General features: G+C 44.5%; 1 long non-coding RNA gene across 2 annotated transcripts; it reads left to right on the plus strand.

Moving 5' to 3' along the window:
• The first annotated feature begins 415 nt into the window (after positions 1-415).
• On the plus strand, positions 416-7921 carry LOC108517446 (uncharacterized). Of its 2 annotated transcripts, none has more exons than XR_001882109.1 (3): positions 416-551; positions 1884-1959; positions 7880-7921. It is a non-coding gene; the product is annotated as an uncharacterized LOC108517446 (long non-coding RNA). The 2 variants fall into 2 exon arrangements; XR_001882108.1 differs by lacking the exon at positions 416-551 and adding an exon at positions 1269-1374.
• The last annotated feature ends 15774 nt before the right edge of the window (positions 7922-23695 follow it).

Consider the following 23695-nt stretch of genomic DNA (forward strand, 5'->3'; position numbering starts at 1 on the left):
GAAGGTTAGAGCTTCAAACATGAATGTGTGGGGAGGGGAAAAATATTCAGTCTGTAACCATGGTCTTTCTTTTCTTTCTTACCAAAGTCATATTAGGCCAGGTGCAGTGGGTCATGCCTGTGATCCCAGCATGTAGGAGCCTCAGGTGGGCAGATTACTTGAGGACAGGAGTTCGAGACCAGCCTGGACAACATGGTGAAACCCCATCTCTACTAAAATACAAAAATTAGCCTGGCGTGGTAGTGCATGTCTGTAGTCCCAGCTACTTGGCAGGCTGACGCACAAGAATGACTTGAACCTGGAGGCAGAGGTGGCAGTGAGATGAGATTGGCCACTGCACTCCAGCCTGGGTGGAAACGTGAGACTCTGTCTCAAAAACAAGCAAAGTTATATTAGTAAGACAGAGTTTTGTCTTTTTTGTTTTGTTTTGTTTTTGACAGGGTTTTGTTCTGTCGCTCTTGCCAGAGTGCAACGGAACAACCAGGGCTCACTGCAGCCTTGAACTCCTGGGCTGAGCAGGTGGGACTACAGGCGCATGCCACAGTGCCCAGGTAATTTTTAAATTTTTTACAGATAGGGTCTTGCTATATTTCCTAGGCTGGTCTTGAACTCCTGGCTTCAAATCATCCTCCCACCTCAGCCTCTCAAAGTGCTAGGATGACAGGCATCAGCCACCTCGCTGATGTACATGAGCCACAGGAAGTTGGTGTGCTTCACACAGGCCAGAGTGACCAGCAGCATCTTCATTCTGGCTATTGCATGCCAGGGGCTGGTGATGGTGCCTGCCTCCTGGATCATATTCAGAAGGGTTCCCTTATGGACATTGCCAGCAACGTTGGCATCATGTGGCCACATGATTCAGCAGATCTGGAGGGTGGACAGTATCTCAGGTGGAGGAGAATGCAGGTGTCTCCAAGCCCTATCTTTTCTTTTTCTTTAATTTTTTTTGGGGGGTTCACCTTTATTCTACGCCTATGCCTATGCTCACCCAAGACCTTATCTTTTATTCCTGTGGGTTGTTTTGTTTTGTTTTTTGTTTTTTGTTTTTTTGAGATGGAGTCTCACTGTGTCACCCAGGCTGGAGTGCAGTGGTACGATCTCGGCTCACTGCTACCTCTACCTCCCAGGCTTAAGCGATTCTTGTGCCTCAGCCTCCTGAGTAGCTGGGACTACAGGTACTCACCACCATGTCTGGCTAATTTTTGTATTTTCAGTAGAGATGAAGTTTCACCATGTTGGTCACACTGCTCTCAAACTCCTGGCCTCAGGTGATCCGCCTGCCTCGGCCTGCCAGAGTGCTGGGATTACAGGCGTGAGCCACCGAGCCGGGCCTCAAGGTCTTGTCTTTTAAATGGCCCTTCTGCTCTTAAGAAGGTGAGAACCGGGTCAAAGGGACTTAACTGACTGAGTTGCGAACGGAACATGAAGGGTAAAGAGATCCCGCAATTCACGACCTGGGACCTCAGGCAAATGCAGATTGCTTAACCTCTATTGCCTCATCTATAAACTGGGGCCAGTAATGTTCATGGGGATGTTCGAGGGATTAAATGGCTTAATAAATTTAAAGCAGTTAGAGTAGCCTAGCATGAAGAAAGCCCTCAAAAATGTTACAGTCATTACTTTCTTTAAATGAGAAGCTGGCCTTAGATAGCTTCCAATGTCCACCCTTTACAGTGTTTTTGATCATCTTGTGGGTTTTTTCCCTTTCCCCTCACTTTGTGAGCCTGCCCTTTCCTATCCATTTCCATAGCTAGTCCCCTGGTCCAGGGTTACATTCTTACGCCTTTTGGGATGAAACAAAGGAGAGCTTCCCATTGTCCCCCAAAGGGGATCTCTCAAACACCCCTATGTTTGCAGCCCTTTCTCTTAATGTCTCCTTTCAGCTCCTCCAACTCCCAGACTGTGTGGTTCTGCACAACAGTGAAGAAAATATTGAGGAAACGAAACAAGCTGAGGCAGGTAAGTCCCACCCCCTCCTCCACTCAGATGCCGGAGGCCTGACACCAGTTAGGCTGGTGTACCTGCAGCATTCTGCCCTGGGTTTGCCTTTGATCCCACCCCTGCAGTCTAGCCACTAGGAAACAAAAAATCTCCTCTCTGGGTTTTCTAAGCCTTACCTTTTGGTTGAGGGCAGATCAGAACCCAGGAAACCCTGAACTCCAGATAGGCATCTGAAGGGAGAGGTGTCTCCACTCTGCCTCCAGGTCAGGTCCTCAGAACTACGCTTTGCCCTCACCTCACCTGACTGGTGCAGCACATCCAGCCTCGTGCTCCTTGTTTTCTGGACAGTTTCCTTTTGTTGTGTTTGATTTCCTTCTCTCAAGTAGTCATTCAGTTTCCACAGTGAATCCTGACTGGCACGCTAGAGTATACACAGGCCTGAACACATACTTGAAAGATTGTGCCTCTCTTGCCTCCTGTTCCAGCTTCCTACCATCCAAACTACACAAATCAGCAAGTACCTCTTCCAAATTTGTTTTTTTTAGTTAGCAGGGGCTCGCTCTGTTGCCCAAGCTACAGTGCAGTGGTACAGTCATAGCTCACTGCAGCCTCCAACTCCTGGGCTCAAGTGATCCTCCCACCTCAGCCTCCCAACTAGTTGGGACTACAGGTGCATGCCACTACACCCAGCTAATTATTAAACTTTTTGTAGAGATGGGATCTCACTATGTTGCCCAGGCTGGTCTTGAACTCCTGGGCTCAAGCGATGCTCTTGACTCACCCTCCCAAAGCGCTGGGATTATAGATGTGAGCCACACTGTGCCCAGTCCACACTTTGAAGGGCAAGCAAGGTGTGGAATCCTAATTAGGGAAAAGGAGTCAGCCTGGTAGAATCAAGAGAAAGCAAAAAGAGAAAGCAGATAAGCTACAAATCTGCCTTTCTTCACAGTCCAGGACACATAGCCCTCCTATGCAGATAACTCACACTCTTCCTGTGCCCAGCTATCACCAGACCCTTGGCTGATAGAAAATTGCAAGTTAGCTCACTGCAGCCTTGGCATTATCAGTATTGCACAAAGCCCTCTTCATCATACAGCATAAACACTATGCTATAAAATATCCAGCAAGCCTTTGTTTCTTTGCAGTCAGCTCGTCCCTTCCTGGCTGCCCATTGCTTTCTTGAAATGTATTTTCATACTTTCTCTAATAAATCTGCCATTCTTTACCTACAACTGTCTTGGCAAATTATTTTACCCCCGTGCCACCAGCCCAGATAGTTGTCACTCACGCATGACACAAGGTACTAAATTTTTCATCTTAAAGGTAGTTGTGACCTTGGAGTTCTATGATTCATACAAACTGCACTTTGAGTAGCATCCCGTGAGAGTTTGTTAGAAATATAAATTCTCTGGCCAACACCAGATCTATTGAATCCATTTCGGGGCTTGGAGCCCAGCAATCTGTTTTCATAAGCATATTAGAATTTGAAAAGTGCTGTTTGTAGACAACATTGATGAGCATTGGTGTTATTCTTCTCCCTTCCCCAACCCTTAATAGCATGTCAGTTCTCTGAAGACAGGCCCTGTATTCTTTTATGTTCACCCTTACATCCCTACTACCTAGAATGTGTTTGGTACAGAGTCAGTGCCTAATAAATAATTTGTTCAAATAAGAATTTAGAAATTAACCACACCCCTCTTCCTAAGGTTTGTGTCTTCACTGATTGGCCAGACTCTTAAGTAGGCGGCTGGTGGGTGTGGAAAGGAAGACCTCATCCAGACTAAATTTTTGGTTCAACTTTGCAAATGCAGAGTGTGTGATCACAAAAGTCTTGGAGAGTTGGTTGGCTCATGGGCTTCTGAAATGTTGACCATTTTATACCCCAAACCCAAAGCACATCAGTCAAAATGAGCTGTTCAGATAGTGTGAGCAGCAAGCAGAAGAGATGCTAGACCACTGAAGCCTGTGGGTGGCCTCAAACTCACACAGCCCTTCTGCATCATACAACCTCTTAACAGGGTTCCTCAAAATAAGTTCATCTCATGCTTGTCCCCAGACTACCTCTAGAGGAGACAACGGGACAGGGCAGGCAGAAACAAAGAACTTATGTTTAGGGGCCCCGCTAGAATGATTTAGTCCCTTGATGTATCCCAGAGTCCAGATAATTTTCTGCCACAAAGTAGGTGTTCAATAAATGTTTCTCTTTTTTTTAAGAGACAGGGTCTTGCTCTGTCGCCCAGGCTGGCCTCGAACTGGGCTCAAGGGATCCTCTCGCCTCAGCCTCCTGAGTAGCTGGGACTACAGGCATGTGCCACCACGTGTAACTTTTTATTTTTTATAAAGGGGGGGGGTCTCACTATGTTTCCTAAGCTGGTCTCGAACTCCTGACCTCAGCAATCCTTCTGCCAAAGTGCTGGGGTTACAGGTGTGAGCCACTGTGCCTGACGTATATTTCTTAAATGTTTGAAGAAAAATAAGCAAGATACCTTTGCTTTATAATGCTTGTGCTAAAAAGCCAATATCCTCTAGAACTGATATACTCCCTTAGTCTTGTCTTTCGAGGACATCCTGGATTTTTTTTTTTTTTTTTTTTTTTTGAGACAGGGTCTCACTCTGTCGCCCAGGCTAGAGTGCAATGGCATGACCTTGGCTCACTGCAGCCTCCACCTCCCCAGTTCAAGCAATTCTCGTGCCTCAGCCTCCTGAGTAGGTGGGATTACAGGCACCCACCACCATGCCTGGCTAATTTTTGTATTATTGTAGAGACAGGGTTTCACCATGTTGCCCAGACTAGTCTCGAACTCCTGGACTTAAGCGGTCTGCCCACCTTGGCCTCCCAAAATGCTCTCAAAATCGCATGAGCCACCATGCCCAGCCTCATTCTAGAGTCTTGAAAAGACTCTACGTGAGTCCAGAATGCTATCTGTGACCGAAACATGCATCTGAGCCAAGTGCCCAAGGTCTTAGCCTTCAGGGAAGTTCCTTAATTCTCTCTTAGCAAGGCAGCTGGGTTGTAGGGCCTGCAGCGTAGCTCACACTCAATAAGCCAGCTCAGCATAGGCATAGGGAGGTCACCATGCTGATTCCAGGAATGCTTGCATGTCACTGAGAGCCATTGCCTTTATTTCTCACTGGAATCCCACAAACTCCTATCCCACTGAGAAGCTCAAAAGACAATTACCCAGTACATAAAAACTGGCTTGGGGATGTACTGAACAGTCCTTGGAAAGGGGTCAGTGTTGACCTAGGATTGGCAAAGCAGCACTCTCTCCCTGGTTACCGAAACACACATCATCAAATAAGGGTGCAATCACAGTTATTGCACAACTTAGCAAAGCAAGAGCAAATCAACTATACTGAAGGAGAGGTCAATGCCTCCAGGCTTCACATGAGGCACTGGCTGTGTGCCTGTGGCCCAGATGCAATTCAGAGGGGTGACAAACAAGGATATTGCCATTGGCTATGGCCTCACAGACATCAGAAAAAGATGGCTTTCCTAGAATCAGAAAAAGCAGCCATTACCTGTGTCTTCTGTCAGTCACCCTTTTCCCCACACACAGTGTAGCCTGTCCCTGGGTTAGGGATTCGGACCCTAGCTCTCAGCTTGCCGGGGCCACAGGTACACTGTGCTAAAGTGCCTAGCTTCTGCCTCAGGTTCTGTATGAGGTCCCTTCATCACAGAGAGCATTCAGAGCTCTTCCACCCACCCTCTTGCTTCCCGGCGGCTCACTGCTAAATGACCCAAGAGAGACACTTAGACATTTTCTTTTTCTTTTCTTTTCTTTTTTTTTTTTTTTTTGAGATGGAGTCTCACCCTGTCGCCCGGGCTGGAGTGCTGTGGCACCATCTCAGCTCACTGAAACCTCCGCCTCCTGGGTTAAAGCAATTCTCCTGCCTCAGCCTCCCGGGTAGCTGGGATTACAGGCATGGGCCACCACGCTCAGCTAATTTTCATATTTTTAGTAGAGATGGGGTTTCACCATGTTGGCCAGCCTGGTCTCGAACTCCTGACCTCAGGTGATCCACCTGTCTTGACCTCCCAAAGTGCAGGGATTATAGGCATGAGCCACCATGCCCGGCAAACATTTTCATTACCAGAGACCCCCAGGGTAATTTTTATTTTATTACAAAAGATATTTTATGTAGCACACAAGCTTATGGATTAACTTTACTTATTTATATTCCTTTTCCCCGCACATGAGCAAAATTTCTGCCTGGAAATACTAAATTTTATGATTTGCCACAACTCTTTAGTAAGCAGTGACTTCTGCATGCTGCTCAGAGAGCCTCAGCCTTTCCCTGTGCACTCCCTAACGCATCAGATCACAAGGACACTCTGTCCCCATTTGTCTCAAGTTCCAGACAGATGGAAGATACATCTCCCAACACTTTGCTCTCTTGCTTTGCTTCATTAAGCCCTAAGATGAGTAGCTTGTGAAACGACTTCACGTGGATGAGTCTCAGGGCCTCCCCCAAGGCTGATATGATTTAATAAAACTAGGCCGAGCACGGTGGCTCACACCTGTAATCCCAGCACTTCAGGAGGTCGAGGCGGGTGGATCATGAGGTCAGAAGATCGAGACCATCCTGGCTAACACAGTGAAACCCCGTCTCTACTGAAAATACAAAAAAATTAGCCGGACGTCATGGGGGGCGCCCGGCAGTCTTGCTCTGTCGCCCAGGCTGAAGTGCAGTGGCACAATCTCAGCTCACTGCAGCTGCAACCTTCCAGGTTCAAGTGATTGTCCTGCCTCAGCCTCCTGAGTAGCTGGGACTACAGGTGAGCACTACCATACCTGGCTAATTTTTGTACTTTTAGTAGAGACTGGGGTTTCACCATATTGGCCAGGCTGGTCTCAAACTCAGGTCCTCAAGTGATCCGCCTGCCTCTGCCTCCCAGAGTGCTGGGATTACACATGTGAGCCACCAAGCCCAGGTGAAAGCTCTTATTTTCCTGGCAAAATGTTCATAGTTCGTTTATTTATTTATTTATTTATTTATTTATTTATTTATTTTACTCTTTTAAAAATTGCAGGCTGGGCAACATAGTGAGACCTTGTCTCTATGAAAGAATTTAAAAATTGGATGGTGCACGGTGGTTCATGCCTGTAATCTCAACAGTTTGGGAGGCCAAGGTGAGCTAATCACTTGAGGCTAGGAGTTTAAGACCAGCCTGGGCAACATGGTGAAACCCCATCTCTACCAAAAACACAAAAATTAGCCAGGTGTGGTGGCATGTGCCTGTAATCCAAGCTACTTAGGAGGCTGAGGCAGGAGGATCACTTGTACTCAGAAGGCCAAGGCTACAGTGAGCTAAGATTGCACCATTGTACTCCAGCCTCAGCAACAGAGACCCTGTCTCAAAAAAAAAACGAAAAAGAAAAAAAAAAGATGTAAAATATATATAATATAAAAGTCACCATTTCAATAATAGTCTTTTCTTTTTCTTTTTTTTTGAGACAGGATTTCACTCTGTTCCCCAGGCTGAAGTGCAATGGTGTGATCATAGCTCACTGCAACTGCAAATTCAAGCAATCCTGCCCCCTCAGCCTCCCAAGTAGCTAGGACTACAGGTGTACACCATCACTGCACCCAGACAATTTTTTAAAACATTTTTGTAGAGATGAAGTCTTGCTGTGTCACCCAGGCTTGTCTCACACTCCTGGCCTCAAGCCATCCTCCTGCCTCAGCCTCCCGAAGTGTTGAGATTATAGGCACGAGCCACCATGCCCAGCCAACCATCTGGAAGTATACAGTTCAGTGACATTAATTACCTTTACCATGTTGTGCAATAATCACCACTATCTATTTCCAAACATTTTCATCACCCTAGACAGAAACTGTGTAGGCATTAAGCAATAATTCCCCCTTCTCTCTTCTCTGCATGCCTTGGTAACCTCTATTCTACTTTTTGTTTCTGTAAATTTGTATATTTCAGATATTTCATGTCAGGCCTCTGAGCCCAAGCTAAACCATCATATCCCCTGTGACCTGCACGTATACATCCAGATGGCCTGAAGCAACTGAAGATCCACAAAAGAAGTGAAAATAGCCTTCACTGATGACATTCCACCATTGGGATTTGTTTCTGCCCCACCCTAACTGATCAATGTACTTTGTAATCTCCCCCACCCTTAAGAAGGTTCTTTGTAATTCTCCCCACTCTTGAGAATGTACTTTGTGAGATCCACCCCCGCCTGCAAAACATTGCTCCTGACTCCACCGCCTATCCCCAAACCTATAAGAACCAATGATAATCCCACCACCCTTTGCTGACTCCTTTTTCAGACTCAGCCCGCCTGCACCCAGGTGAAATAAACAGCCTTGTTGCTCACACAAAGCCTGTTTGGTGATCTGTCTTCACACGGACGCGTGTGACATTTCACAAGTGGAATTATACAACATTTGTTGTTTTGTGTCCGACTTCTTTCATTTAGCGTAATTTTTTCAAGATTCATCTGATGTAGCACATGGCAGAATTGCATTCTATTACATAATATGACTACATAATATTCCATTGTATGCATATATCACATTTTATTTGCATTCATCTGTTGATGGACACATGAGTCGTATCCACCTTTTGGCTATTGTGAATAATGCTGCTGTGAACACTGGTGTGTAAATATCTGTTTGAGTCTCTGATTCCAGTTCTTTTAGGTATACACCTAGGAGTGGAATTGCTGGGTCATATGAAAACTCTATGTTTAACTTTTTTTTGTCCATTTTATTTATTTATTTTTGTAATTATTATTATTTGTAATTATTTTATTTTAGATTCAGGTGGTCAGTGCTGCGTAGGTTTGTTACATGTGTATACTGTGTGACACTGAGGCTTGGGCCTAATGATCCCATTGCCCAAGTAGTGAACATAGTACCCAGTAGGTAGTTTTGCAACCCTTCCCCCCAACCTTTGGAATCTCCAGTGTGTGTTGGTCCCATATTTGTGTACATGTGTACCAAATATTTGGTTTCCACTTATAAGTGAGAACATGCGGTATTTGGTTTTCTGTTTCTGCTTTAATTCATTTATGATAATGGCCTCCAGCTGCATCCATGTTGCTGCAAAGGAAATAATTTCGTTCTTTTTTATGGCTACATAGTATTCCATGCTGTATTATATAACCACATTTTCTTTATCCAGTTCACTGTTGATGGATACCTGGGTTGATTCCATGTCTTTTTTTTCTTTTCGAGATGGAGTCTTGCTCTGTCACAAGGCTGGAGTACAAAGGTGCCATCTTGGCTCAGTGCAACCTCCGACTCCCTGGTTCAAGCGATTCTCCTGCCTTAGCCTAACGAGTAGCTGGGATTACAGCCACGCACCACCACACCTGGCTCATTTTTGTATTTTTAGTAGAGAAGGGGTTTCACTGTGTCGGCCAGGCTTGTCTCAAACTCCTGACCTCAGGTAATCCACCTGACAGCCTTCCAAAGTGCTGGGATTACAGGCATGAACCGTCACACCCGGCATTTTTTTGTTTTGTTTTGTTGTTTTTGAAACAGGGTCTCACTTTGTCACCCAGGCTGGAGTGCAGTGGCGAGATCTCAACTCACTGCAGCCTTGACCTCCCGGGTTCAAGTGATCCTCCTGTACCCAAGTAGGTGGGAATACAGGTGTGTACCACCATGCCTGGCTATTTTTTGTATTTTTATTTTGCAGAAATGGGGTTTTGCCTTGTTGTCCAAGCTGGTCTCAAACTCCTAAGCTCAAGCGATCCACCTGCCTCGGCTTCCCAAAGTGTTAGGATTACAGATGTGAGCCTCTGTGCTTGGCCTGACTCCATGTCTTTGCTATTATGAATAGTGCTACAATAAACATGCGAATGCAGGCGTTTTTTGCTAGAATGATTTAGTTTCCTTTGAGTATATACACATAATGGGATTGCTGGGTCAAATGGTAAATCTTTTTTTAGTTATATGAGAAATCTCCACACTGTTAATTTCATAAGGGCTGAACTAATTTGCATTCCCACCAACAGTGTAAAAATGTTCTTTTTTCCTCCAAAAGCTCGCCATCATGTTGTTTTTTGACTTTTTAATAATAGTCGTTCTGACTGGTATGAGATGGTATCTCATTGTAGCTTTGATTTGCATCTCACTGATGATTAGTGATCTGAGCATTTTTTATAAACTTGGCCACTTGTTTTTTGTTGTTGTTTTGTTTGTTTATTTTGAGACAGAGTCTCTCTCTGTTGCCCAGGCTGGAGTGCCGTGGCGTGATCTTGGCCTACTGCAACCTCTGCCTCCTGGTTTCAAGCAATTCTCCCACCTCAGCCTCCCCAGTAGCTGGGATTACAGACTTGCACCACCACACCTGGCTAATTTTTGTATATTTTGTAGAGATGGGGTTTTGCTGTGTTGCCTAAGCTGGTCTCAAACTCCTAAGCTCAAACGATCCACCTGCTTGACCTCCCGAAATGTTAGGATTACAGATGTGAGCCACTGTGCCCGCCTGACTCCATGTCCTTGCTATTATGAATAGTGCTTCAATAAACATACGAGTGTGATGTTTTTTGGTAGAATGATTTATTTTCTTTTGAGTATATACACATTAATGGGATTGCTGAGTCAAATGGTGAATTTGTTTTAGTTATTTGAGAAATCTCCAGACTGCTTTCCATAAGGGCTGAACTAATTTGCATTCCTACCAAATAATAGCCATTCTGACTGGAATGAGATGGTACCTCATTGTAGCTTTGATTTGCATCTCAGCTAATGATTAGTGATCTGAACATTTATTATGTTTGTTGAACATTTTTTTTTTTTTTTTTTTTGAGACAGAGTCTCGCTCTGTGTCCCAGGCTGGAGTGCAGTGGCACAATCTCGGCTCACTGCAACCTCCACCTCCCAAGTTCAAACGATCCTCCCACCTCAGCCTCCCAAGTTGCTGGGCTCACAGGAGTGTGCCACCACGCCTAGTTATTTTTTTGTATTTTAGTAGAGACAAGGTTTCGTTATGTTGGCCAGGCTGGAACACTTTACTGGCCACTTGTATGTGTTCTTTTGAGAAGTGTCTGTTCATGTTTTTACCTCCTTTTTAATGGGGTTGTTTTTTTCTTGTTGATTTAAGCTCCTTATAGATTCTGGATATTAGTCTTTTGCTGAATGCATAGTTTGCAAATGGTTTCTTCCATTCTGTAGGTTATCTGTTTACTCTGTTGATGGTTTCTTTTGCTATGCAGAAGCTCTTTAGTTTAATTAGGTTCCAACTGTCAATTTTTGTTTTTGTTGCATTTGCTTTTGAGAACTTAGTCATAAATTCTTTGCCTAGGCCAATGTCTAGAAGCGTATTTCCTAGGTTTTCTTTTAGGATTTTTATACTTTTAAGTCTTAGAGTTAAGGTTTTAATCCATCTTGAGATAATTTTTGTACATAGTGAGAGGTTGGGGTCCAGTTTCATTCTGCATATGGCTAGCCAGTTTCCCCAGCACCATTTATTGAATAAGGTATCCTTTCCAATTCTTTATTTGTGTTGACTTTGTAGATGGGTTGGTTGTAGGTGTGCAACTTTATTCCAGGGGTCTCTATTCTGTTCCATTGGTTTTGTTTAGGATTGCGTTGGCTATTCAGTCTCTTTTATGGTTCCATATGAATTTTAGAATTTTTTTTCTGATTCTATGAAAAATGACATTGGTAATTTGATAAGAATAGCATTGAATCAGTAGATTGCTTTGGGCAGGATAGACATTCTATGTTTAACTTTTTGAGAAACCACCAAACTGTTTTCCACAATGACTGCACTATTCTACATTCCCACCAACAATGTATGAGGGTTCCAATGTCTTCACATCCTCACCAACATACGTTTTTATTTTTTATGCTTTTTTTTTATTTTTTGTTTCTGAGATGGAGTCTCGCCCTGTTGCTCAAGCTGGAGTGCACTGGTGTGATCTTGGCTCACTGCAACCTCTGTCTCCCAGGTTCAAGTGGTTCTACTGCCTCAGCCTCCTGAGTAGCTGGGAACACAGGTGTGCGCCACCATGCCCAGCTAATTTTTGTATTTTTAGTAGAGACGAGGTTTTGCCCTGTTGGCCAAGCTGGTCTTGAATTCCTTACCTCAGGTGATCCAACCGCCTCGGCCTCCCAAAGTGCTGGGATTACAGGCATGAGCCATCGCACCTGGTCTTATTTTTATTTGTTAGTTATAGCATCCCAGGGGGTGTGACATAGTATCTTAATTGTGTGCTGTCGTTTTTTTTTCTGAAACAGGGGCTCATTCTGTTGCCCAGGCTGGAGTGCAGTGCTTGCTGAAGCATTGACCTCCCAGGATCAAGCAATCCTCCCTCCTCAGCCTCCTGAGTAGGTGAGACCACAGGCATGTGCCATCACGCCAGCTAATTTTTTAACTTTTTGTAGAGGTAGGGTCTCGCCATGTTGCCCAGGCTGGTCTCTAACTCATGGGCTCAAGTAATCCTCTTGCCTTGGCCTCTGGATTATTGGGATTTTGGTTTGTATTTCCCAAATTGAGCATCTTTTCATGTGTTTATTGGTTATTTGTTTATCTTCTTTAGAAAATGTCTATTCAAGTCCTTTGCCCATTTTTAACTGGGTAGTTTGCAGTTTATTTTTAACTTAGCGTTTTGGAAGCCTCACCACTGTAGGTTAGTCAGCCCGAACATTTTTTTTTTTTTTTTTTTTATTTCTTTTTGAGACAGGGTGTCCCTCTGTGACCCAGGCTAAGTGATCCAGGCTAGAGTGTAGTGGTGCAATCACAGCTCACTGCAGCCTTGACCTTTCTGGCTCAGGTGATCTTCCCACCTCAGCCTCCTGAGTAGCTGGGACTACAGGCACATGCCACCACACCCAGCTAATTTTTATATTTTTGGTAGAGACAGGGTTTTGCCATGTTGTGCAGACTGATCTTGAACTCCTCAGCTCAAGTGGTCCACCCACCTCAGCCTCTAAAAGTGCTGGGATTACAAGCGTGTGCCATGGTGCCCGGCCTCAGTCAGTACTTTTAAGAATTTATTTACGGCCGGACGTGGTGGCTCATGCCTGTAATCCCAGCACTTTGGGAGGCCGAGGCGGGCGGATCACGAGATCAGGAGATCAAGACCATCCTGGCTAACACGGTGAAACCCCATCTCTACTAAAAAATACAAAAAACTAGCCGGGTGAGGTGGTGGGCGCCTGTAGTCCCAGCTACTCGGGAGGCTGAGGCAGGAGAATGGCATGAACCTGGGAGGCAGAGCTTGCAGTGAGCTGAGATGGCGCCACTGCACTCCAGCCTGGGTGACAGAGCGAGACTCTGTCTCAAAAAAAAAAAAGAATTCATTTACAACCTAGAGTTCCACTCAACCTTAGATGGCAGACTCTAGTGTTAAGGGTGGTTGGTGCCTTTTTAAATTCAGGACCAGGCCAGGCATGGTGGCTTACCGTAATCCCAGCACTTTGGGAGGCCAAGGCAAGTGGATCACTTGAGGTCAGGAGTTCGAGACCAGCCTGGCCAACATAGTGAAAACCCATCTCTACCAAAAATACAAAAATTGGCTGGGGATGGTGGCACGTGCCTGTAATCCCAGCTACTCAGGAGGCCGAGGCAGGAGAATTGCTTGATCCTGGGCGGTGGAGGTTGCAGTGAGCTGAGATCGTGCCACTGCACTCCAGCCTGGGCTACAGAGCCAGACCCTGTCTAATAATAATAATAATAATAACAATAATAAATTCAGGACCAAATGGAGGAGCAGGTTGCTCAACCACCGAATTGATCCCTCCCAGTTCCATCATATTTTAGGATAGAGCAATCAAAAACTAAAATGAAAATGAAAACAAATGAAAGCAGAGGATAAGATTTTTAGTTTAGTTTACTATTCCTCACTCATTAGTTTAACAAAGATTTTTGTTTTGTTGTGTTTTGTTTTTTTGAGATGGAGTCTTGCTACACCCAGGCTGGAATGAAGTGGTTCAATCTCGGCTTACTACAACCTCCACCTCCCGGGTTTAAGTGATTCTCCTGCCTCAGCCTCCTGAGTAGCTGGAATTACAGATGTGCATCACCATGCCTGGCTAATTTTTGTATTTTTAGTAGAGTTGGAGTCTTGCCATGTTGGCCAGGCTGGTCTCGAACTCTTGATCTCATGTGATCTGCCTGCCTCAGCCTCCCAAAGTGCTGGGATTACAGGCATGAGCCACTGCACCTGGCCAGAACTTTAAGTTAGTACCTTTGCATTGTTCTAAGCACTAAGCTGGGGTATTTTGTTACAACAGCAATAGGAAACTAATGCCATTCCTCATCCCCTTTATAAAGCACCCTGCAGTATTGGGGGCAGCCCTCAGAGGACCAGGGTCTGACTGTGCTGCGTCCACAGAAGCTGCGTGGCTTGGGGCAATGGACTGTGTCATGCCGAGACTCGTCCATGTGTAGCAGATGGGGACAGCAGTGTTTGCCTCACAAAGCTGTGAGAATTAGAGTTAAACTATGTCAAACAGCCGTGACATAGGCTCTTAGTAAGGGGAAGCTGTTTACTATGATCTGTGTCATCACTATTTATTTACTTATTTTTAAAACACGTTTCTTAGCCTGAGAAACATGGTGAGGTCCCATCTCTACTAAAAATAAAAAAATAAAAATTACCTGGGCCTGGTGGTGCACACCTGTGATCCCAGCTGTCGAGAGGCTGAGGCTGAGGTGGGAGGATCGCTTGACCCTGGGGTTTGGAGGCTGCAGTGAGCCAAGATCATGCCACTGCACTCCAGCCTGGGTGACAGAGAAAGACCCTGCTTAAAATACATACATACATACATACATACATACATACATACATACATACATAAAATGCTTTTCTTTAATTAGGAAGTGGATGGCAGAGAGGGACCTCGTTTAGAACCAGGATGCAGGGAGGGAAAGGGATCACAGGATGCCACGGAGGAGGAATGAGAAGTTCTATTCTAGGGAGCAAGGCAGTGGCCCCGGCTGCCCTCCCTCTCCCCTTTCTCCTGGTCTAGCAGTGTCACCACCAAGCTCCTCAACCGTTAGCTACCACACTCAGGGATTCTCTCTGCCCCATCTTCCTTAGCCCCACCAAGCCCTGCTTTTTCTCCGTCTAAACCCACGCATAAGCCGGGGGTTTTGTTTCTCCTTCTCCATCATGATTCAGGTGTCTTTGGTTATATTTGCTTGTATTTGGTCATTCTGGCCTTCCTTGTGCAACATAGATGTCCTGTCTAGATAGGTCTTGAGTTCTCGGTCACATACTGTAGTGAGGTGTGTCTTTGCTCATGTTAGGCTGGGCCCCAGCAACCACTTCTGCACCATGTACCTCATTTCCCATGGCTGTAAGGAGTTCATTGGCTCAGGCTGGACACCTTATGCAAGCCAGGAATTGAGATTTGTCACCTAGACAGCCCTACTCTGAACTGGCTGGAACCATACCATCACTCCCTACCAGCCATATTCCATCAGGTTAGGGGGAGGGAGGAGTCAAGAACCAGCAGACATCTAGGGAAACGGCTCAGTGGTTTCATGGTTCGCTGATGTAATGTATCCCCCACCACACCCACCTCACCACTTCCCTTTTTTTTTTGAGAGCTCTGTCACCCAGGCTGGAGTGCAGTGGTGCAAACACAGCTCACTGAGACCTCACCCTCCTGGTCTCAAGCAATCAATCCTCTCACCTCAGCCTCCCAAGTAGCTGGGACTATAGGCACACACCACCAACTTTTGTATTTTGGGTTTTTTATAGAGATGGGGCTTCACTACATTACCCAAGCTGGTCTCAAACTCCTAGGCTCAAGCGATCCGCCTGCCTCAGCTTCCCAAAGTGCTGGGATTATAGGTGTGAGCCACTGCACCTGGCTGATTTGTGTCATGCACGTCCGTGTGAAGAGACCACCAAACAGGCTTTGTGTGAGCAACAAGGCTGTTTATTTCACCTGGGTGCAGGAGGGCTGAGTCCGAAAAGAGAGTCAGCAAAGGGTGGTGGGATTATCACTGACTCTTATAGGTTTGGGGATAGGCGGTGGAGTTAGGAGCAATGTTTTGCAGGCAGGGGGTGGATTTCACAAAGTATATTCTCAAGGGTGGGGAGAATTATAAAGAACTTTCTTAAGGGTGGGGGAGATTATAAAGTACATTGATCAGTTAGGGTGGGGCAGAAACAAATCCCAATGGTGGAATGTCATCAGTGAAGGCTATTTTCACTTCTTTTGTGGATCTTCAGTTGCTTCAGGCCATCTGGATGTATACGTGCAGGTCACAGGGGATATGATGGCTTAGCTTGGGCTCAGAGGACTGACATTTATGAGTTCTTATTGTCCCCACTAGGCCAGCTCACTAAACCTACCAGATGTTTGCACAGTCAGTATCCTCATAGGAAAGGACCAATGAATTGAGATGGGGACTAATACATGCTGAGTGCCTGCTTTGGCCAGGCACCTGGCTTCTAGTCATTCCTCACAGTCATCCAATGAGGCAGGTGGTATTTTTCTCATTCGACAGATGAAGAGCTAAGGTTCAGTCAGAGAGGTCAAGTAACCTGCCCAATATCTCACAGGTAAATTGTAGTGGATTCCTTCTCATTCTAGAGCTCACCTTGAAATAAATAAAGGCCAGGAGTTGTGGCTCACGCCTGTAATCCCAACACTTTGGCAGGCCAAGGCGGGTGGATCACCTGAAATCAGGAGTTCGAAGGCAGCCTGGCCAACATGGCATAACTACTAAAAACACAAAAATTAGCTGGGTATGGTGGCACGCACCTGTAATCCCAGCTACTCAGGAGGCTGAGGCAGGAGAATCGCTTGAACCTGGAGGGCGGAGGTTGCAGTGAATGTGGTACCATGTGCCTGTAGTCCCAGCTACTAGGGAGGCTGAGGCAGGAGGATCACTTGAGTCTGGTAGTTTGTAGTTGCAGTCAGCTATGATTGCACCACTGCACTCCAGCCTGGAGCAACAGAATGAGATACCGTCTCAAAAACAACAACAGGAAACTACAAAGAAGGAAGGAAGGAAGGAATGGAGGGAGGGAGGGAGGGAGGGAGGAAGGAAGGAGAAAAAGTTAAAAAAAAAAAAAGGCTACCTATGTTGTAAATGGGAGTTTGTTCCTAAAATCAGTCTCCCCAGGAACTCAGAGGCCAGGGCTTTTATGGATAATTGGGGCAGAGGTGCTGCTGATTGGTTGGGGATCAAATCATAGGGTGTGGAAAGCAGTCCTTCTGCGCTGAGTCAGCCTCTGAGCAGGGTCATGAGTCACGAGACCGGGTGGAGTCAGTCAGTTGCCGGAAAGCAGAAGTCATCTCCAAACACTGATCGCAGGTTCTATAATCATGATGTCATCTACAGGAGCAACTGGGGAAGTAACAAATCTTGTGGCCTCTGGCCACATAACTCTTGAGCAGTAAGAGATTATGGAAAGGCAAGCCAAAGAACAATGGCTGATTATACGCTAACTATGCCTACATTTTAGCAGAATTCAGGCCCCTCGCATAATCCTAATCCTGTAGCCTTTCTTCAGTCTCACAAAGGTGGTTTCAGTCCCTGAACAAGGAGGGGTCCGTTTTAAGGAGGGACTATTATTATCCTTGCTTCCCAGCTTAACTGTAAACTAAATTCCTCCAAAGGTTAGCTTGGCCTATGCCCAAGAATGAGAGAGGACAGCCAGGCTGTGAGGCTGGGAGCAAGATGGAGCCAGCCTCGCCAGGTGCCTTCCATGGTCATAATCTTTGCAAAGGTGGCTTCATAACTGAAGTTGTAAGTCCAGTGCAGCTGATTCGATGGCACTGTGGTCACTTAGGAAACACTGTTCTAGAGGTCACTGCAGCCATTGGGATGTGGGCTTCAGAGGATTCACCAATGAATACACACTGTCGATATTGTTCCAGCTTTTTGACTCCTTACCTAGATAGATACTTGGTCCACTAGGAGATGGCCCAGGGGCCTACCAGAGGAAAAATGATTCTCTGAATTGCAACATGTCTTCCTCTCCCAACCCCCAGAAGATGAGCTGTTTTTAACTTTCACCTAAGGCTAACTGACCCCGTAATCCTTAGATTGTCATCAGTGATTCTTTTCTTCATAGAGCACAGGCTTCAAGGGGAAGAGTGTGAGTCTTAGGAAAAGCATGACCACAAGGACTGCCACGATCTAGCTCCTGACTACCACATCGGCCTCAACTCCACGCCTATGCTGATTTTGTGTTCTAATGACTCCAGACTGTTCGTGGACCTACACTCACAATGCTGCTTTTTTTTTTTTTTTTTTGAGACAGGATTTTGTTCTGTCACCCAACTGAAGTGTAGTGGCACGATCTCGGCTCACTGCAACGTCCCTGGCTCCCGGAATCCTCCCACTTTAGCCTCCTGAGTAGCTGGGACTGCAAGCATGCACCACCATGCCCAGCTAATTTTTGTCTTTTTAGTAGAGGCGGGGTTTCACCATGTTACCCATTCTGGTCTTGAGCTCCTGGGCTCAAGCAATCCTCCTGCCTCAGCTTCCCAGAATGCTGGAATTACAGGTATGAGCCTCCGCACCCCACCTTCATAACGCTGCTTCTCATCTCCAAGCCTCTGCTTGTGCTGTTCCCTCCACATGCCCGGGACACATACTCCTACCCTTGTCTAAACATTTTTGAGCAGCTTAATGCTTACTCATCATCCAAGATTCATTTAGGGTGTCGTGTCCTCTGGGAGCCTCCTCACTCCTGCGCTGGTCAGGTTCCACTATCTGTGCACCCACGATGGTTTTCCTTACAATTCTCTCTCATTTACGAAATCAAATTATGAAATCTGTTTGGTGGTCCATGTTTGTTTTTAGACTGTGAGCCTCTGAGTACAGGGCTACTTCTTATACATTTCATTATTTCTAGCGCTTATTCCAGTACCTGGCACATACTAGAGGCTCACTCAATAAATGTTTGTTTATTTATTTATTTATTTATTTTCAGAGATGGGGACTTGCTGTATCTCCCAGGCTGAAGTGCAGTGGCACGATCATAGCTCACTGTAGCTTCCAGCTCCTGGGCTCAAGTGATCCTCCTGCCTCAGCCTCCCAAGTAGCTGGGACTACAGGCACAAGCCAATACACCTGGATAATTTTTGTTTTGTTTTGTTTTTGGGTGTTTTTTTGTTTTGTTTTGTTTTGAGATGGAGTCTCACTCTGTCGCCCAGGATGGAGTGCAATGGTGCAATCTCGACTCACCACAACCTCTGCCTCCCGGGTTCAAGCGATTCTCCTGCCTCAGCCTCCTGAGTAGCTGGGACAACAGGCACCCACCATTATGCCCAGCTAATTTTTGTATTTTTAGTAGAGACGGGGTTTCGCCATGTTGGCCAGGCTGGTCTCAAATTCCTGACATTGTGATCTGCCCGCCTCAGCCTCCCAAAGTGCTGGGATTACAGGCGTGAGCCATTACACCTGGCCATTTTTAAAATTTTTTAAAAGACAGAGTCTCACTGTCTTGCCCAGGCTGATTCCAAATTTCTGGCCCCAAGCAATCCTCCCACCTTGGCCTCCTGGGTATCTGGGACTATAGGCAGGAGCCACTGTCCCCAAAAATAAATGTTTATAAATGAATGAGATTTAACTGCTTGGGACCTGTGTGACCTTGTCAAATCACTTAACTTTCTGGAGTCTAAGCTTTCTTTATGTGCGTAATAAGGTAATGATACCGCCTCCCTAAGACTGGCATGCGAATAAAATGAGATAATGTATATAAAAGCATTTAGCATGGCACCTGGCTAATAGGAGATGACCCATAATTTTTTAAGAGCTAAAAGAGGATTCAAGAAGTTATCTCAAAAACGAAATCAAGTTGGAAATTTGAAAATTCTTTGAACTGAATGACAATAATGACAACCTATCAAAACCTCTGGGATACAGCAAAGGCGGTGCTAAGAGGAGAGTTCATAACCGTAAACACCTATATCAAAAAAGACTGAAAGAACACAAACTGGCATTCTAAGGTCACATCTCAAGGAACTAGAGAAACAAGAACAAACCAAATGCAAACCCAGCGGAAGAAAGTAAATAACCAAGAGCAGAGCAGAACTAAATGGAACTGAAACGAACAAAAAAATACAAAAGATAAATGAAACAAAAACCTGGTTCTTTGAAAAGATAAATAGAATTGCTAGACCATTAGCAAGATTAAACAAAAAAAGAAGAGAGAAAATCCAAATAACCTCATTAAGAAACAAAACAGGAGATATTACAATTGACATCACTGAAATACAAAAGATCATTCAAGGCTACTCTGAACATCTTTACGCACATAAACTAGAAAACCTAGAAGAGATGTATAAATTCCTGGAAAAATACAACCCTCCTAGCTTAAATCAGGAAGAATTAGATACCCTGAACAGACCAATAACAAGCAGTGAGATTGAAATTGTCATTTAAAAATTACCAACAAAAAAAGTCCAGGACCAGACAGATTCACAGCAGAATTCTACCAGACATTCAAAAAAGAATTGGTACCAATCCTTTGACACTATTCCACAAGATAGAGAAAGAAGGAACCATCCCTAATTCATTCTACGAAGCCAGCATCACCCTAATACCAAAACCAGTAAAGGACATAACCAAAGAAGAAAACTACAGACTGATATCCTTGAGGAAACATAGATGCTAAAATCCTTAACAAAATATTTGCTAACCAAATCCAAGAACATATCAAAGCTAAATTGATATTTTAAAAATACTAGCTAATCAAATTCAACAACATATCATATTCATCCCTGGTGTGAAACCTGCCATGATCAAGTGGGTTTCATACCAGGGATGCAGGGATGGTTTAACATATGCAAGTTAATAAATGTGATACACCCCATAAACAGAATTAAAAACAAAAATCACATGAGCATCTCAATAGATGCAGAAAATGCATTCAACAAAATCCAACATCCCTTTATGATGAAAACTCTCAGCAAAATCGGCATACAAGGGACATACCTCAATGTAATAAAAGCCATCTATGACAAACCCACAGCCAACATAATATTGAATGAGGAAAAGTTGAAAGCATTCCCTCTGAGAACAGGAATGAGACAAGGATGCCCACTCTTACCACTCCTCTTCAACATAGTACTAGAAGTCCTAGCCAGAGCAATCAGACAAGAGAAAGAAATAAAGAGCACCCAAATTGGTAAAGAAGAAGTCAAACTGTCACTGTTTGCTGACGATATGATCATTTACCTTGAAAACCCTAAAGATGCCTCCAGAAAGCTCCTAGAACTGATGAAAGAATTCAGCAAAGTTTCCAGATACAAGATTAAGGTACACAAATCAGTAGGTCTTCTATACACCAACAGCGACCAAGCAGAAAATCAAATCAAAAACTCAACCCCTTTTAAAATAGCTGCAAAAAATAAAATAAAACAAAATATTTAGGAATATACCTACCCAAGGAGGCAAAAGACCTCTACAAGGAAAACTACAAAACACTGCTTAAAAAAAATCATAGATGACACAAACAAATGGAAACACATCCCATGCTCATGGTTGGGTGGAATCAATATTGTGAGAATGACTATTCTGCCACAAGCAATCTACAAATGCAATGCAATCCCCATCAAAATATCACCATCATTCTCCACAGAATTAGAAAAAAACAATTCTAAAATGCATATGGAACCAAAAAAGAGCCTGCATAGCCAAAGCAAGACTAAGCAAAAATAACAAATCTGGAGGTATCATACTACCTGATTTCAAACTATACTATAAGGCCATAGTCACTAGAACAACACGGTGTAAAAATAGGCACATAGACCAATGGAACAGAATAGAGAACCCAGAAATAAACCCAAATACTCACAGCCAACTGATCTTCAATAAAGCAAACAAAAACAAAGTGGGGAAAGGACACCCTTTTCAACAAATGGTGCCAGGAAAATTGGCTAGCCACTGAAAGGTCCTCTGAGCTGGCCGTACCATGGTCAAGCCATCATGACATTCCCCCGCCCTTGTGATAATGTACTTTGTGATATTCCCCCGTCCTTGTGAATGTACCTTGTAATATTCCTACCCTCCCTTGTGATAATACATCCTCCCTGCCCTTGTGAATATACTTTGTAACATCTTCCCCACCCTTGAGAATGTACTTTGTAACATCCATCCCCTGCCTGCAAAAAATTGTTCCTAACACCACCACCCATCTCAAACCTATAAGAACCAGTGATAATCCCACCACCCTTTGCTGACTCCTTTCTCAGACTCAACCCACTTGCACCCAAGTGAATAAACAGCCTTGTTGCTCACACTTAGCCTGCTCAGGTGTTCTTTTACACAGATGTGCATAATAGCCACAGGTATGAGAATGAAACTGGATCCTCATCTCTTACCTTATACAAAAGTCAACTCAAGATGGATTAAGGACTTAAATCTAAAACCTGAAACTATAAAAATTCTAGGAGATAGCATTGGGAAAACTCTTCTAGACATTGGCTTAGGCAAGGATTTCATGATCAAGAACCCAAACGCAAGTGCAATAAAAACAAAGATAAATAGTTGGGACTTAATTAAAGAGCTTTTGCACGGCAAAAGGAAGAGTCAGCAGAGTAAACAGACAACTCACAAAGTGGGAGAAAATCTTCACAATCTATACATCTGACAAAGGAGTAATATCCAGAATCTACAACAAACTCAAATAAATCAGTAAGAAAAAAACAAACGCCCGGCACGGTGGCTCACACCTGTAATCCCAGCACTTTGGGAGGCCGAGGCGGGCGGATCACGAGGTCAGGAGATCGAGACCATCCTGGCTAACATGGTGAAACCCCATCTCTACTAAAAATACAAAAAATTAGCCAGGCGTGGTGGCAGGCGCCTGTAGTCCCAGCTACTCGGGAGGCTGAGGCAGGAGAATGGCGTGAACCCGGGAGGCAAAGCTTGCAATGAGTGGAGATCGCGCCACTGCACTCCAGCCTGGGTGACAGAGCGAGACTCTGCCTCAAAATAAAATAAAATAAAATAAAAAATAAAGAAAAAAACAATCCCATCAAAAAGTGGGTTAAGAACATGAATAGACAATTCTCAAAAGAAGATATACAAATGGCCAACAAACATATGAAAAAATGCTCAACATCACTAATGATCAGGGAAATGCAAATCAAAACCACAATGCAATACCACCTTACTGCTGCAAGAATGGTGATAACCAAAAAGTCAAAAAACAGTAGATCTTGGCATGGATGCAGTGATCTGTGTACACTTCTACACTGCTGGTGGGAATGTAAACTAGTACAGCCACTATGGAAAACAGTGTGGAGATCCCTTAGAGAACTAAAGTGGAACTACCATTTGATCCAGCAATCCCACTACTGGGTATCTACCCAGAGGAAAATAAGTCATTATTCGAAAAAGATACTTGCACACGCATGTTTATAGCAGCACAATTCACAATTGCAAAATCGTGGAACCAACCCAATTGCCCATCAATCAACAAACAGTTAAAGAAACTGCGGTGTATATATATACATGTATGTATATATATATATACAGGAATGGAAAACCAAACATCATATGTTCTCACTGATATGTGGAAGCTAAACTATGAGGATGCAAAGGCATAAGAATGATACAATGCCACCCTGGCCAACATGGTGAAACCTCGTCTCTACCAAAAATACAAAATTTAGCCGGGCATAGTGGCAGGCTCCTATAGTCCCAGCTACTCAGAAGGCGGAGGCGGGAGAATCGTTTGAATCCACGAGGCAGATGTTGCAGTGAGCCAAGATCACACTACTGCACTCCAGCCTGGGTAAGAGAGTGAGACTGTCTCAAAAAAAAAAAAAAAAAAAAAAAAAAAAGGGATTTTGGGGC

This window comes from Rhinopithecus bieti, unplaced genomic scaffold (assembly GCF_001698545.2).
Source record: "Rhinopithecus bieti isolate Rb0 unplaced genomic scaffold, ASM169854v2 scaffold_39586, whole genome shotgun sequence".
NCBI classification, from domain to species: domain Eukaryota; kingdom Metazoa; phylum Chordata; class Mammalia; order Primates; family Cercopithecidae; genus Rhinopithecus; species Rhinopithecus bieti.